We start from the raw sequence: 15881 nt of genomic DNA, 5'->3' as shown, positions 1-15881 counted from the left end.
TAAGTACCCCAGAACCCTGGAGAACACTTTTCTTCCTTCCTTCCCTCCTTCCTTCCTTCCTTCTTTCCTTCCTTCCTTCCTTTCTTTCTTTTCTTTTTCTTTTTCTTTTTTTTTTTGAGATGGAGTCTTGCTCTGTCACCCAGGCTGCAGTGTAGTGGCATGATCTCGGCTCACTGCAACCTCCACCTCCACCTTCTGGGTCCAAGTGATTCTCCTGTCTCAGTCTCCTGAAGAGCTGGGATAACAGGTGGGTGCCACCACACTCAGCTAATTTTTGTATTTTCGGTAGAGACAAGGTTCCTCCATTTTGGCCAGGCTGATCTCAAACTCCTGACCTCAGGTGATCCACCCACCTTGGCCTCCCAAAGTGCCTGGGATTATAGGCATGAGCCACCGTACCCGACCAATAACACATTTCTAACCCTCACTCTGGCTCTTACTCCCAAACATGCCTTCCATCATGACTCTGGGAATTCTTTAATGGCCTCAGGCTAGGACTGAGTAAAAGGAAATATTTTGAGTACCTGAGAATTCTCACTTCTACTCCTTTCCCAAAAAGACTTCAGAGAATTTTCCCCCAGAAAATGACACAAGTACAGTTAGTTATCTGACCTCTATTCCAATAACTTCTGGAGCATTTCCTTGTCGCACTGTCTCCCACGCATATCCTTGTTCACACCATAGCCCTGATTTCTTTACAAACCCAACCACGTATTGGAGAACCCCAGTCCCATAAGCCCGGCTGTAGCCAGGAATCCCTTGTGCAGCACGCCATCTCCCAAGCCACCAGAGTCAAGGTCAAGCTCTACCAAGGCAGCCACTCCCAAAGTGTTGCAACCTGAATAGGTAGAGGAGGGGGAGTACAGATCTCTTTAATGTTTATCTAGATAGGAGGTTTGCTTTTGTCTTCTAAATGTTTCACACTTCAAAAAGCATTTCAGAGATTTATTTCTCTGAAATATTCTTCTCTGAAATCCAGTTAAAAAATAAGATAATTTCCCCAAGACAACAAAGAAAGGTGCTATTTTTTAATACTTATGATCTTACTCATTCACAAAAGTTACCTAATCCATAGTTGTGAAAGCAAGAACTCTTTTTGTCTTTTTTTTTTTTTTTTTTTTTGAGACGGAGTCTTGCTTTATTGCCCAGGTTGGAGTGCAGTGGTGCGATCTCAGTTCACTGCAACCTACACCTCCTGGGTTCGAGTTTCTCCTGTCTCAGCCTCCCAAGCAGCTGTAACTGCAGGCATGTGCCACCATGCCCGGCTATTTTTTTGTATTTTTAGTAGAAACGAGGTTTCATCATGTTAGCCAGGATGGACTCAATCTCCTGACCTTGTGATCCACCTGCCTTGGCCTCTGAAAAGCAAGAACTCTTTTTACCAGATGCTATTTCTTGATGTTCCCTTCATACATTGTACCATTTTCCCTTATACTTTAATTATCCTTCTTTACAATTAGCAATAATTATAATTATGTGAATGACAGCAATGTCATTGTATGTTTAGTCTAAACCTATGTCTTCTACTATAATCAATAATAATGACAAAAATAAGCATGCACATTCTACATGCCTCCTTTCCTGGTAGGAAAGCAGGTAGAAATGGGCACCATAACAGAAAACCTCCAGGCTTCAAAAAATTAAGCCCATGAAGCAGAGAGGCAACATGGCTACGGCTGTCAGACTTAACCAACAAAAATACAGGAAATTCAATTAAATTGGAATTTCAGATAAACAACAAATAATATTTTAGTATAATATTGCATAGGACATGCTAAAATGTTATTTGCTATTTAACTGAAATTCCAGTTTACCTGGGCATCCTATGTTTTATCTGACAACTCTACATATGGTTCTTCTAAGAAAAGGCAGCAGAGATGCACAAATCCGGCCACAATGACAGATCTGAGCTCAGGACAACAGAAAATCATCACACGTTTAACCATGCTTTTCTCATCAAGAGACAAAAGTCTGTTTTGGACATAATTAGGCAACTTTGAAGATGCACTAAATCTTGGGCCAGTGGGTATCACGTTAGGTTACTGTTCCTGTTTACTAAAATTATGTAGGAGTTTACAAAAAAGAAAAAGAAAAAAACTAATGAACCTTCTGATTCACGTAGCTTAGGTCACCAAAGAAACTCCCTCACCTTTAAGAACTCCCTGGCACAGCATCATGAGGCGTGCAGCTTTCATTTCTCTTTCTCACTTCCTCTCCACCTGCCGGAGCTCTCCTTCATGTAGATGCAATTAGAAAGGGTTAGGCTGGACTTCAGGAAGATTTAAAATGATCATCTTCCAAGGAGAAGAAATACTGACTTAGAAAAAGTTGCCATTGACCTAATCTTCCTGTGTTTAGCATCATCTGTCTCCAAGGAATCGCCAGAATGCAGGATGCTGAGCAAAGCCTCTCAGAGTATCACGAGGGGAATGAGCTTTGTTTTCAGCTCCTTAGTGGAACTCATTTTGCTGCAAGGATCTTAATAGTACTTTCAAAACCAGAAGAAAATACATTTTGGCCTTCAGTTTTTCACAGAAAGGAAAAGAAATGTGAAGGACAATCTCAAGACGTCCACACTAACTTCTCCTACCTCAAATTGTTTTGCTTCTACATGTATAAAAGTCATAAGCTATTGATATCAAGAACATATTAATTCTTACATTCTCTCTTTACAGCATGGTGAATTGTAAGATTTTTCATATCTCCTTTTAAAATTTTTTAACTGGCAATTCTAGCAGTTCTTTGACTCATTTTTAAAAAATCAAAGTGAAAAAAATGCTATAGTTTTGCTTAGTTATAAATTCTATCCTGATAAATATATATCTCTAAAGAACAAGTTGTGTCAAATCATCTTGGTGTAGCACAGTTACAACCCACCAGCCATGCCTTTCTTTAACACATGTAACAGGGATATTAGTTATACTTCCGACATATGGGTCCATCAATTGCCATTCTAATTAAACTTTCATTTCATTTCCTGGAACAGTATTAAACTACAAAGGGAAAATTTAATAGTAAACAGTATATAACCAACATCAGGCTTAGTCATTAGTCTTAGAGAAGACACATGTTTTTCAACATGTGGACCAGGTAACTAAAAATGTCTGTCGTAACCTGACTGCTAGATCAAGCACAGATCAAATTATGTTTTAAATTCTGTCAATACTAAAGTGAAATATCTATAATGAAATAATGCAAGTTCCATTTTCACATTGGTGATAGTGGACTAAAAATAGCACCCAACTGCTTCAGAAATCTGAAAGGAGACAGCGTAAGTCTCCAGGGAAGTCTGGGAAGGTCACGCCTAACCTTTAAGCCCTGGAAACAGAAAAAAAAAGAAAAACAAGGGAATCTTCAGTCCCAAAGTAAACAAGGTATAGTTATTAAATTGAGAGTAAATAATCTAAATAGAAGTATAGGAAATAAGTCATCACTAGAGAACTAACACTGACATGACAAACAGAGGTTAAAAATTCTCACATGAACCATATACCAATTAAACAGATGGCCTGTCTAGACAGGCATGGCTGGGGCATTCACTTTAGCTATCATTATAATGTTGTAGTGATCAGAATTAGGTATTCTGTGATCCTGCTTTGCTTGAGCTTCTACTATAAATGCTAGAACAGTAACAATGAGTATAGAATGGTCTGATGCCCTCGGTGAACAGGAACTGGCCATGCCTCCATCTGTTAGGTGTGAGGTAGTGGTCAGGAGTCAGAACAGAGGATCTAGGACTACCTGGTTCTTTCTCTACCAGCTGGGAAACCTTGGGGGAAGTTCCTTCACCTTTCTGGACTTTGATTTCTTCACCTGGAAAATATAAAATGTACGATTCCATCATGTCTAAGGCCCCTCCTAGATGATAATACTGTGATTTTATGATTTTATTTATACAAAGAGAGGATTGCACCAAATTACACTATAATTTTATCCAGATTTTAAGTTCTCAGATGGGTTTCACATGCAAAGAAATTCCTAAGGTTGCTATCAGCAAGTCTTTATAGAATTTCATTTATTGGCTCCTGATATTAGAAGGAAAAACATCCCCCTGCTTAATGGAAAATTGTTTAAACATGCTTTTAGCAAGGATCATAAAAATAGTCATTTCCCATAAAAATAAAAGCAGCAGCCTCAGGACACAGTCTAAGATGAAAGCATTGTCACAACTAAAACAAAGACAAGGAATTAACAAACCAACTGCCAAGTAAATTGATCAGCAACAGAAAAATCCTGTCAATTTCTCTGCATAATGGAGTCAGTTAAAAACTTAAGCTCCAGAGTCCAAATTCTAGATCTAGAATCCCTAATTCTCCAGTACTGGTTATATGACCTTGGACAAGTCACTTCCCCTCCCCAAGTCTTAGTTTCTACAACCCATAAAATGAGAATAACAATAGTACCAGCTTCTTATGAGCAATGTAAGGTTTAAACAAGATGATCATTAAGGTTTTCGGCAAGGCGCCTGGTACATTGTGTTCAAAAACCACTAGCTATCCGTGTTCTTCAAGTTATTTCTCTGATTCTTAACAATTTACCCTTATTTTATTAATTCAGTATTTGGCTCTATAAGTTAGTAAGCATTTATTCTGTCCAAGGAACTGGGCTGGAACTCTGAAGAGTACCACTCAGTTCCTCTTCACAACCTCACCTGCCCTTCTTTGTCTGGCTAAATCTTCATTCTTAAAAAACTCAGTTGAAAGGGTCACTTGCTCTATTAAACCGTTTTGACCTCCATATCAATGGACCGAGATCCTCCATCTGGTTAAGTGCCTCTCCTCAATGCTCCTGGCTGTCTCTTTTCTATCACAATTCTTATTCTACTGTTTTTTCATTGTCTATCCACTTGTCATCTCTCTCACTCAACCATAAAATCCTTGATGACAATGTTCCCAATCTCTGTACCTACCACCAAAGCCAGTACATGATCAACATCCAGTAATGCTTGCTGAGTGAATGAATATGATAAATGAATTAGTAAATCTATGAAATTACTCTAATAGGCTTTATAGTTTGGCACCAGTTCCATGACCAGTTTCATGGAAGACAATTTCTCCACAGACGGAACCAGGGATGGTTTTGGGATGATTCAAGTGCATCACATTTATTGTGCACTTTATTTCTATTAGTATTACATTGTAATATATAATGAAATAATTATGCAACTCACCATAATGTAGAATCAGTGGGAACCCTCAGCTTGTTTTCCTGCCACTAGACAGTCCCATTTGGGGGTGATGGGACACAATGATAGATCATCAGGAATTAGATTCTCATAAGGAGAACCCGGATCCCTCACACGTGCAGTTCACAATAGGGTTCGCATTCCTATGAAAATCTAATGCTCTCACTGATCTGACAGGAGGTGGAGCTCAGGCAGTAATGAAAGCAACGAGGAGCAGCTGTAAATACAGATGAAACTTCACTTGCATACCCACTGCTCACCTCCTGCTGTGCAGCCCAGTTCCTAACAGGCCCCAAACCAGTACCATTCCACGGTCCAGAGGTTGAGGACCACTCTCTATACATTAATAATCTATTCCATAGACAGGGGAGACAACTCTATTTACAACTAAAATGAAAGGAATTCTCTGGTGATTACAACAAAAGTACCGGGAGAAGGTGCTATATGCACACAATGCACACTGAACAAACGCCAGGTGGAAAATTCACTTGATAGGGATAGCATTTGAGCTGAACCTTGACTTCTGGGTAGAATCAGCCTAACAGAGATGGAACAAGAAGAAAGAAGGGTATATGGTACAGATGAAGATCACTATGAAGAACAGAAGTAGGAACATGCCATTTTAACATGGCTCTTTCAACAAGAGCTTCTTGGAGTAATAGCAGGAGATTGATTGGAATCAAAGTACAAGGGCTTGATTGCCACACCATGGAATATGCATGTTTTCTCTGACTAGCCTGAGGTCTTTTACACAGGGGAAGAACCAGATAAGGTATATATATATATATATATCTGTGTGTGTGTGTGTGTGTGTGTGTGTGTGTGTATACACACACTTCAGGTAATACACTCTAGTAGCTTACGATTAATTACAGTTTGAAAGCTCAAAAGCTGAAAAACCAGTGAGGAACTCCTAACAGTGATAATAGAAAACTGACCCTGTGTAGAGAAAGGCGAGAATGACGTGACAGACATATGAGAGAAAACTTCTCATCAGTGTTTTTAAGATATCCTAGAAAATGACCGGTACTGCACTGTTGTCAACCACAGTCATTCAATATAAGAACTCTAGCAACAGAATGTTTCTACAAGTTACTTGATAACTTTGCTAGCTATTCCCTTATATCAAACACAGACTTCTTAGAAAAGGGTTGGACTCTTGATAGAAAAGCAACATTGGTTTCATTGATCACAATTGCTGAGCATCAGAAACAAAGAACCAAGACTCAGAGAGCCCTGGGCCAGGGGTTGATAATCCCTCATTGTGTGGAGCCCAGAACCTGATAGTCAAGTAATGTGGGCACTAGAGGAGACCCATGTTCACTTCTCACCCAAACACTTGCATTTATACATATTTCTGAGATTTCAAAGACTTGCTTTCAGCTGCTTATTCTGAGTTCACATGAGGAAATGAGCAGGCTTGAGGACTGAGGACCAGACAACCATGGGCTTCTATACCAAGCTGGAGTGCCTGAATGCCACTTCCCTCATCCATAAATTCATCTTCTACAATGCAAAATTGGACTGGGGAAGCATTAAAAACTGCAGTCTATTTGTGGAAAGAATTTTGCAAATACATCAGAGGGAGGACACGAGGAGAGCTTTAGTTGAGTCCTCCTCCACATTTAAGAGTGGTTCAAGGATTCAAACTTATAGAACTTTCCAACCATGCAACTGGAAATTTTATGCAATCAATAATTGTACTGATATTTGGGATTTTATAGTTGTATCAACAATGCTAGAGGTTATGTGTACCACTAACAGCCTGCATTGGTGGCAACTCTCTGATGAACCATAAGGAAAAAGAACCCTATGGAGGGAAGATATGAGGGCTTAAATTACCTTCAGTTATGTAAACACTTAACAAAAATCGAATTATGCAGGCTAACCGGCACAGGTATGTGTTTGTGTCCACGTTTTAGATTGCTTCCTAATTTTATCTTCATACCTGGTATCAAAAATCTGCATCTTCATACTCTTCAATCTACCTTCTTTGTATTTATTCCATATCAAATGCAACAGCCAGTCTTGAAACTTCTTTTGGAAAGCTGAGGAGTAGACTGAAAGCTACTGTGTTGGTTCTCCTCAGCACTCCTTTTACCCTCTGCTTCTGAAATCCAAGAGGCCCAGGGAAATGCAGACTTGGAAATCAAGCAGACCTGGGTTTGAGTAGTGCTTCTCATGGTTAGAACACAGCAAAACCATGAGGCACATCGCTAGTCTCACTTCCCTCCATGTCTCCATCCTGAAGACTTAGATGGAAACATCCTCCATCTAAAGTCATAGGAAGAGTAAATGAGCTACCACCTAGAGATGTGCTGAGAAAACGCAAATCAGTGAGAAAAGCCCCAAAAGTTCTTTTGTTTGTTGTTTTTCTTAACTACTGACTCAAGCTTCAACCCAGAGCAATAGTCAGAACTGCTGAAATACAGCCTGCTCTCGATAGTTTTTTAATCATCTGGGTGGTTCTGAAATCATCCTTGATTTGGATGTTCCAACCAAGGTGAAAAAGACATCCTTGTAGATGTTACCTAAGTACAAGCTTCCAACTCTTTCTTTCTCCCAGTTCCCATTTTTCCAAATCACAGAAAAATTCCCTCCTTGACCTCTGTACATCACAGCTTCTCCGTAAGCTGCTTACCTCAGCTTCAACTACTTCCCTCTCTGGGATTGCTTCAGTCCACAATACTTAATACCCCTCACTCTTTTTATTGATTGATTAGTTTTTACTGATTTGGAGTCTTTGGTTTTTTTGCAGAGACAGGGTCTCACTGTGTTGCCCAGGCTGGTCTGGAACTCCTGGGCTCAAGCAAGCCTCCCTTCAGCTCCTCAAAGTGCTGGGATTACAGGCATGAGCAGCTGCACACAGCCAAATTTGAAGTTTTTTTTACAGTTGTTTTGTTTTGTTTTTCTAGCACAGTACCTGGCATGTAATAAGCACTTCAAGAAATACTAGCTTCCTGCTTCCTTTTGGTTGCAGAAGTTTAACTTCTAATCACAATAGGGTATTAAAGTTAGTCACTTGAAGGCAAAATAAACAAATATAGGGACATTCCAGACTCATAGAAAATTCCCATACTCACCTTCTTCAGGGTATAGTTCTCAATTCCCTTCTGAAGCAGTAATAAAGAATAATGACTTGCTATGTGCCAGGAATGTTATAAGCCCTAGACATCTATGAATTTGTCTAATCCTCACATCATCCAAACAATGTAGCATTTACAGATGAGGAAACTGAGGCACACAGTTAAGCAATTTGCCAGCAATGACAACTACACAGGAGTCATGCCAGAATAGAAATGTAGCTACTGGCTCCCAGACCTGTGCTTTCATCACTCTATTATATAGAATCAATTCTCATTATTCGTGGTACTCATGTTCTGTAAAGTCACCTCAAACACTGAATGAGCAAATACCGAACCACTGCATTGAGGGGAAAACAGGGTAGGTTCCTGGCAGCCCATGGTCACAGCATTTTTGCCAACTCATTAATACATAACCTTGTTTTATATGTTTTTCTGTTCAAAAACACTTTATTTAATATATACCGTTGATTCTCTATCATTGAACTCATGGCCAACAGCGCTGTAACTCATGCCTGAACAAAGCTTATCAAACACGTATTTTCTCTTAAGACATGTCAGAGCCTTGTTGCACTTAGAATCCCTAGACAATACTTCAGGACTATGTTTAGGGGCCATTTTAAACAGCAAAATCATCAACTGGAATTATGAAAATGCAAAAATCATGACGCTAAGTAGATCACAAAAGGGTACTTGTTTATAGTCTGGGAGCTGCAAGAAGTCAGCCTTGCTCAGCCTCAGCTGGGAACGTATACCTCAGATAACTCAAATTTTTTTGCCATTCCGCACATGTCTGCAAAGGACTGAGAAAGCACCATGAGTACTGACTCGAAGGTTACAAATAAAATGTCAGTCAGCGAATTTGCAAATACAGAATCCATGAATAATGAGGGCCGACTGTACTTGGAATGCTGTATGGAGTCCTTTTTCTACTTTTGTTCCTGAGAAAGAGAGATTCACAAACTTCCCACATTCTTCCAGTGGCATCTAAGGATCCCTTCCTAAATGGCCTTTCTCCCAGCCAATAGACTGAAGCAAACCATGTCCCCGATGCTTCCTGCCCACCACCATCCATTCATTCAACCAACAGCTTCTCCCGGCTTTCACGTGGCATGCACTTCGCTAAGAGCTTGAGGGAAATACAGCAAGGTAGAAGACATGGTGTCTGTTTGGACCAGCGCTCAGGGATTCCTCCTATTAGAAATCAAGGAGGCTTCCGAAATCCCTACAATTTTTTTCCCTGTAACTAAAGAAAATAGCTTCTCAATGTAACTAAATTATATCTCATACACAAATTGGAATGTATGCCCTTTCACTCTGAATTGCTTGAAATATTCCAGGAGAAATAAATACAACTATGTGTAAGATCTTCCAAAAAAGCAGAAGTCAAAGTCACCAGAAAGAACCTTTAAAATCAACTATGTTTCTGACAATGTTACTTTCGAAACTGTTACCCTCCCCGAGCAAAATCACCTTTGAAAACTACCTTTGTAATGTAAGAAAGATTAATCATGAATGCACTGAATGTTCAGAAATGAGTGTTTTTGTTGATTAAGTGGGAAATTACAGTTAGCAAAAATGCCTTGTATATGTTCACATGGATCTAAAACTCCTGACACCAAGTATACTGGGAGACAACAGTCAAGACTACACTGTTAGTTTACACATGCAGGAGATTCTCATGTTAGAATCAATCTCACCCATTCAAGCTATAAGACTTCCCAGCTGCTAGGTGCAATGCTGTTGCATGAACTGCGGGGAATACAAAATCACACTTTATATAGTCTAAGCCCTCAGCGAATGACTCAATTTGGAATAAGGTAGCCAAATGAATGAATGAACAAACTTTCAAAGAAATTCTACTAATTGAAAATTTCTTCTTTATGTTGTTGAAATTTCTATCCTCAGAGACAAGAAAAACATCACTTTCCAAAACTTTTAATCTAGTTAATACCACTCTGAGTTATTAAGGCATATTCTTATACTGGCTGAGGTAGGAACTCTGTTTAGCCCTGTTCCAGATTTCATTAAAATAACAGATGAGACAGGTCAATAAAGAAATAAACCAGAAAAGGTGAAAGAAAAATATCTGAGAATACACAGATGGAACAACTAAAACAGAAAAGAAAAAAGAAAGCTTAATAGGGTAAAAGAGGCCAAAAACTCTTTAAAGGGAGTTTAAACTTCTATCTATTAGAAAATAAAGCAAATGAAACAAGAAAATATGAGAATGGACTCAAAATTCTAAAAGACCTGCAGAAGAAAGAGGAAGTACGCCAATGCAAAGACGACTATTTCTAACATCATTTAATCGCAGGAAACTAAAAGAGAACATTGTCTTTTGCTTTCAGAGCCATAAAAGAAATCCCAAGCCGCCCAACAAGTCAAGGAGCCAAGAAAACTGCCCAGGAAGTAGTGCCAGGTATGCACAAGTTGGCTGCTAGGGCCCCTAACTTGCCACTGTTTAGGAACAGACAGAATGAGCCCGGGACGGAAGGATGGAAGATGGAACTGGAACCAAGGAGGGTGGACCTTAGGGCCTGGCCAGTTCTATGGCTTCTGAGCTGGAGATGAGAATCTGAGTGATAAAACTGCAGAGGTCTTCCATTCCTCCTGGGGTTGACAACATTTGGGGAGCTCTCAAAAATAACCCACCTGAGCTTTTCAAGCGCTCATTTGGAAACGTCTAGTTCTGAACATTACTTAACGGATTTTATTAACTTTAAGTGAACTTTTAAAATTTTCCCAAGTGTAACTCAAAGGATCTCCAAAAAATAGAACATTACCAAACAAAGAAGTCTACTATCTTATTAAAGATGACACATTTATTTAAAGTGGATGTTTTAAGAACAAACTAATTTGTCCCTCTAAATAGTTCAGAGGAGAGACAAAAAAATTTCAGTCTTGCTTGGAATTTTGGGTTCTTTTAAATTTTTTTGTAGCAATTGTAGGTACTTAATAAGTTTATAATATTATTGTAATATTATTGATAATATCAGTATTAAAATTTTTAGACTATCAAATTAGAATTATACAACAATGAGCCAAGTAGATTTAAGGGATTGGATTTCTGTATAGGATGAACATCTCCAGGGTTCATAGGAGGCATCCAGAAATACTACCTACCCAAACTGAGATGAAAACTTCATTTCCATCATCATCATCATCATCAAAATCATGGATCATTACCACTACCATATCACTTACAAGTGGGTTGTAAGAAAGTCATACTCTTTCTTATTTGCCCATGTTTCTTGAAATTATTACTTTATTAAACTACATAAAATTTCGTCAGTTGAGACCAGAATAGTTGTCTTTCTATGCTTCCTATTTTTAATAGGGTCTAAAAATACACACATAATTTAAAACATTGTTGATTAACGCAAAACTTTCTTCAGAGTCCCTCATGATATTATTCAAGGCAGAGAACTGAGCAATTATGGTTTCTTCCTTCATAAGATTAAGGATATTATAAAAGTGCTTCCCATAACCTCCAGCCCACTTAAGTCCTGGGATTTCAGAGATCAATATGAGGATATTTTAGAGACGAAGTAGGAAACAGCTCAGACATACTTTTTTTTTTTTTAAGTGGCATTACACGTCAAGTCATTGGCAGAGTTTAAAATATAAAACCCCTCAATAACTTTGATGAACTGCCTCCTTTCCATCAAATCCCTTACACTTTCGCTTTGGCTGGTTTGCATTCAAGTGGCTGTATTTTTTGGATTAATATAGCATCTTTCTCTGGAGTACGCATTTGGTTCGAAGCAATTGTAGCCACTCTGTTTTCCTTTTTTTTCAGATAAGCAAACTGAGACAGAATTAAACCAAAAGACTAATTTGCTCTTCTCCATTCAAAGTTGTCTGGAAAAGAAAGAAACGCATTTAGCACGCTGCTCTCTCTACTGGGTACTTCTAAAGTTACATTAAAAATAATAATGAAGTCACAGGGAGGGGTTAAGATGTATTAATTTCGTGCTGAGTATGGATTTTAGAAAAATATAATTAAAATTCATATATTTCCTTATGTAAAATTGTTTACACATAATCAGGGTTTTGACATTTTTAAAATATATCTGTAAAATAAATGTTCTTTATAATAACCCAGTAAGCCAGGCTGCAGAAAAATGTTGCAGATGGTGATAAAGATTTTACTTAAATTTGACTTTCACAGGAAAAGATTTCATATAATCATCATTCTATATTTATAACAAAACTACTGACCACTTAAATCTGTTTTTCCTTGCTTTTTAGCCTGTGAAAGCACCAAAACAAATATTAACATGTGAGTAAAATAATAAAAACACCTAATGTTTGTTTAGTTTCTGTACCATTTTAACCTATACAATCTCACTTAACAAAGTTACTATTGTCTCACCATTAATGGTAAGTCTGGCATCTTTTCTAGTTTTTCCTGATATCTATGGTTCCTCCCCTTGGCAGTTTCTTACACCTGTCTTGCATATCCTTAAAACTATAAGAAACCAAAATTCTCAAACCTGAGAATTTTCCCAAATTATGAATGTCATAGCCTAAATATATTCACAAAAGTAAATAACAACTATAGCCAGGGATCCAAATTAAATGAGTGTGAGAAAGAAGATTAGAATAAGTGGCAATTATCCTTCAGGAGCTTTCTTCCAAACAGGTACAAGCCACATGGAGGAGGTGAAAATGAAATGGAGATTGAAGATGTGAATCCGTTTTCATCTGAAAATACGCTCATTCACGAGGGAATATGTAACTCTTTGGACTATTCTTAGACCAGCACAAAGTGTTGGGTAATCAGTAACAATTTAAATTAATAAAAAAGTAAGATCAGAAAGGAAGGGGGCTGAAATGTTATCTAAGTAAAAGGAAAAATGTATCGGAAACTTGAAAGTTAGTCACTCAAATCTCACTTTGGAGATCAGTCTCTATTCAAACTTGAGAAAGAGTTTTAAATGATCACCAGTGGACAAATGAGTTGCCCAAAATATGCAGATGGCCAGGATACAAATTAGCAGGGCATTGATTTTGATGCAAAAGGTTTATACATTTGCCAAGTTTTTTGGAGAAGTGAGTGATGTCTAACTTTTAAGAATACTGAGTAATAAAACTGAAATAAGCATGCAGCATTAAATTCCTAATTTGAACTTTAAAAAGGATAGTTGATATAATTAAGCTTCATCTTTAGTTGTATTCAAAGTTCCTAAGTTGTTTGAAATCTAAAAAGGAACCCAGGATAAGATGACTCCCCGTTTCCTTCCTCATGAAATTTTTAGTAACATCTTGCAAAATCTCAGCTTGCCAAGTAACAAATTTTTATTAATAACAATTTGCTGGGACATGTGACAATCTTTCTCACATTATTATGTGCCAGAGAAATTTTATCTAATACATTTCTTCACACATAGATGTGGCTGCATATTATGGAAGAAATGGAAGAAAGTAACCACAGCATCTCAATGCTAAATGATGTGACCTTCACATAAATTCTCTGAACATCCAGTGGGACACTCATGAGGACAGTCCACACCACAGCACCATTCTATAACAGAAAAGTTAAGAATCAGACAGTAAAACTTAGCCTAACTGACTAAAGACACCAACCTAATTTATAAGGGAAAAATGAAGACAATCAAAATAGCATTTTGATTTGTATAGGTAAAAACAACCAGCCACTTGTCTGAATTTTTTGTTTTCTACTGAACATATAATATTTCAGGCCATTAGCTTTCTAATTTTTTTCTTTGAGTTCAATCCACAGTAAGAAATACATTTTACATCACAATCAGCACCCAGAAGCATGTATAATTAAAATAGATTTTCAGGAAACAACACTTACCCTTACTAAATGCCATGCACTCTGATATTTTCTATTATATTCCTTTCTGTTTTAGTCCTTTTTAAAAATATTCTAGACTCATTAAACTGATTTCACGACCTTCTGGGTCACAACAAGCAGTTTGAAAACACTGCTTTCAGCCCTAAAACCTTTTGAGAACTACTTAAGAAACTTAAAGTTTCCTAAAAGAGTCCAATCAATCCTTTCCTTTATACCCAGAGTTATTTAAGCAGAAAAACTGAGAGGGCAAAAATACTAAATAACATCTGTCCATATGAAGAACTTGCAAAGATGCTTCTTTTCCTTGCTGGATAATAAGAGGCAGAATTCTAACAAAAGAGGAAAGATAATCCGGGAAATAAAACACAGGAGAAATCATTCTAAAACTGAATTTCCAAACAGAGTCCCATTTGTGCAAGATTTTTTTTTTTAATTTTTAAGTTCTTTGTATCTTTTTTTATTATTCTAAGAGTATTTGAATATCATTTAATGCAAAAAGTGTAAGATAGGGCACATTACACTGATACTACTTATCGCTGGGATGATGAACAATTTTGAATAAGATGCGATCCCCTCTGTATTTGACCAGGTTCACTTTGTAATTATTAGCAAGGCAGTAAATAATCTACCAAGGAGCAGTCTCATTAGTGCCCATTGAAATGCAGTGGCATTAATTTGCAATAAAAGAACTGAAAATTAAATAGGAAAGAAAATGGTTTCTGGAGTCCATCATAAGGTTATGGAATTCACATCATACCAATGCCTTCCTTCACATCAAGGAGTTTTTAATGTTGTGTGGAATTAGACTTAATCGCTGCATTTTGTTCTTCCATTTAAAAAAAAAAAGTGGGCAAAAGAAATTCTTTTTCTCTGTTTTAACCCTAAATTAAAACAAGTAAAATTAATTTGAAATATGCCAACTTTTAAAAGTTTTGCTCATTGTTTGTCTTTTAAGTAAAGGCAGCTTGGACCTGCATGGCTGTGGGATGCTGTAAATTTCTCTAAGTAGGCTGAAGATGCATGCTGGATACCCCCAGAATCTGCCCTTCTGTATATCCTCTGGGGCCAAACGGCACCTTATTCCCTTCCTTCTGCTATAAATGTCCCTGGAAACAGAATACTTAACAGAAACTGGTCCACGGCTTACAAGGCAGAAAGATAATGGAGACACCAGTCCAGATACCAGTGTACAGTTAGGAAATGCCTAATTCAGCACCCAGCCATGTGGCGCCCTGAAGCTCCCAAACCCAATCCAGAGTACACCTGTCCTGTGGCCACCTAGGCAGGTGTTCACCAGAAGCGCCCACCTAATCCCTCTGCAGGCCCATCAGGAAAAAAAAAAAAGAAAGAAAAGAAAAAAAAAAAAGGAGAAACTGGGAAAGGGAAAATGGGAGAAAAGGGAGAGGGAGAAAGAATAAATCTTGTCGGAAAAAAAATAAAAATGAGGACACACAATCTTCGCCATTGAAGTCACGAAGTGGTCTCCTGTGTCCCGGACCGGCCGCGCTTGTTCCACAGTGGCTGCGAGGCGCAGACCCCGGCCGACCCGCACGCCACTCCGGGGCATTCTCCCCGGGTGGGACAGGCTCGTCACTGGGCTGGCGGGAGATTATTTTTAAGCACTCGTGCTTCCATATGGCTTGTTTTAAACTCGCGGGACACCTACAAATTTCCGGCTGTCAGAAGTCACATGCCAGCAATCCGCTCCAGCGCGGACTCAGCCAGCTAACTCCGAAATCAGACCCATTCAACTCCCAATCGCTCACTAAAGCCCCAGGACGTGGGG

General features: G+C 38.3%; 1 protein-coding gene across 3 annotated transcripts in view; it reads right to left on the bottom strand.

The window, feature by feature from the left end:
• ESR1 (estrogen receptor 1) overlaps positions 1–15881 on the bottom strand; it is a 395979-nt gene that overhangs the window by 274610 nt on the left and 105488 nt on the right. The window lies entirely within an intron of this gene.

This window comes from Piliocolobus tephrosceles, chromosome 5 (assembly GCF_002776525.5).
Source record: "Piliocolobus tephrosceles isolate RC106 chromosome 5, ASM277652v3, whole genome shotgun sequence".
NCBI classification, from domain to species: Eukaryota; Metazoa; Chordata; class Mammalia; order Primates; family Cercopithecidae; genus Piliocolobus; species Piliocolobus tephrosceles.
Note: the sequence above shows the minus strand (reverse complement) of the source record. Positions and strands in the feature narration are given on the sequence as shown.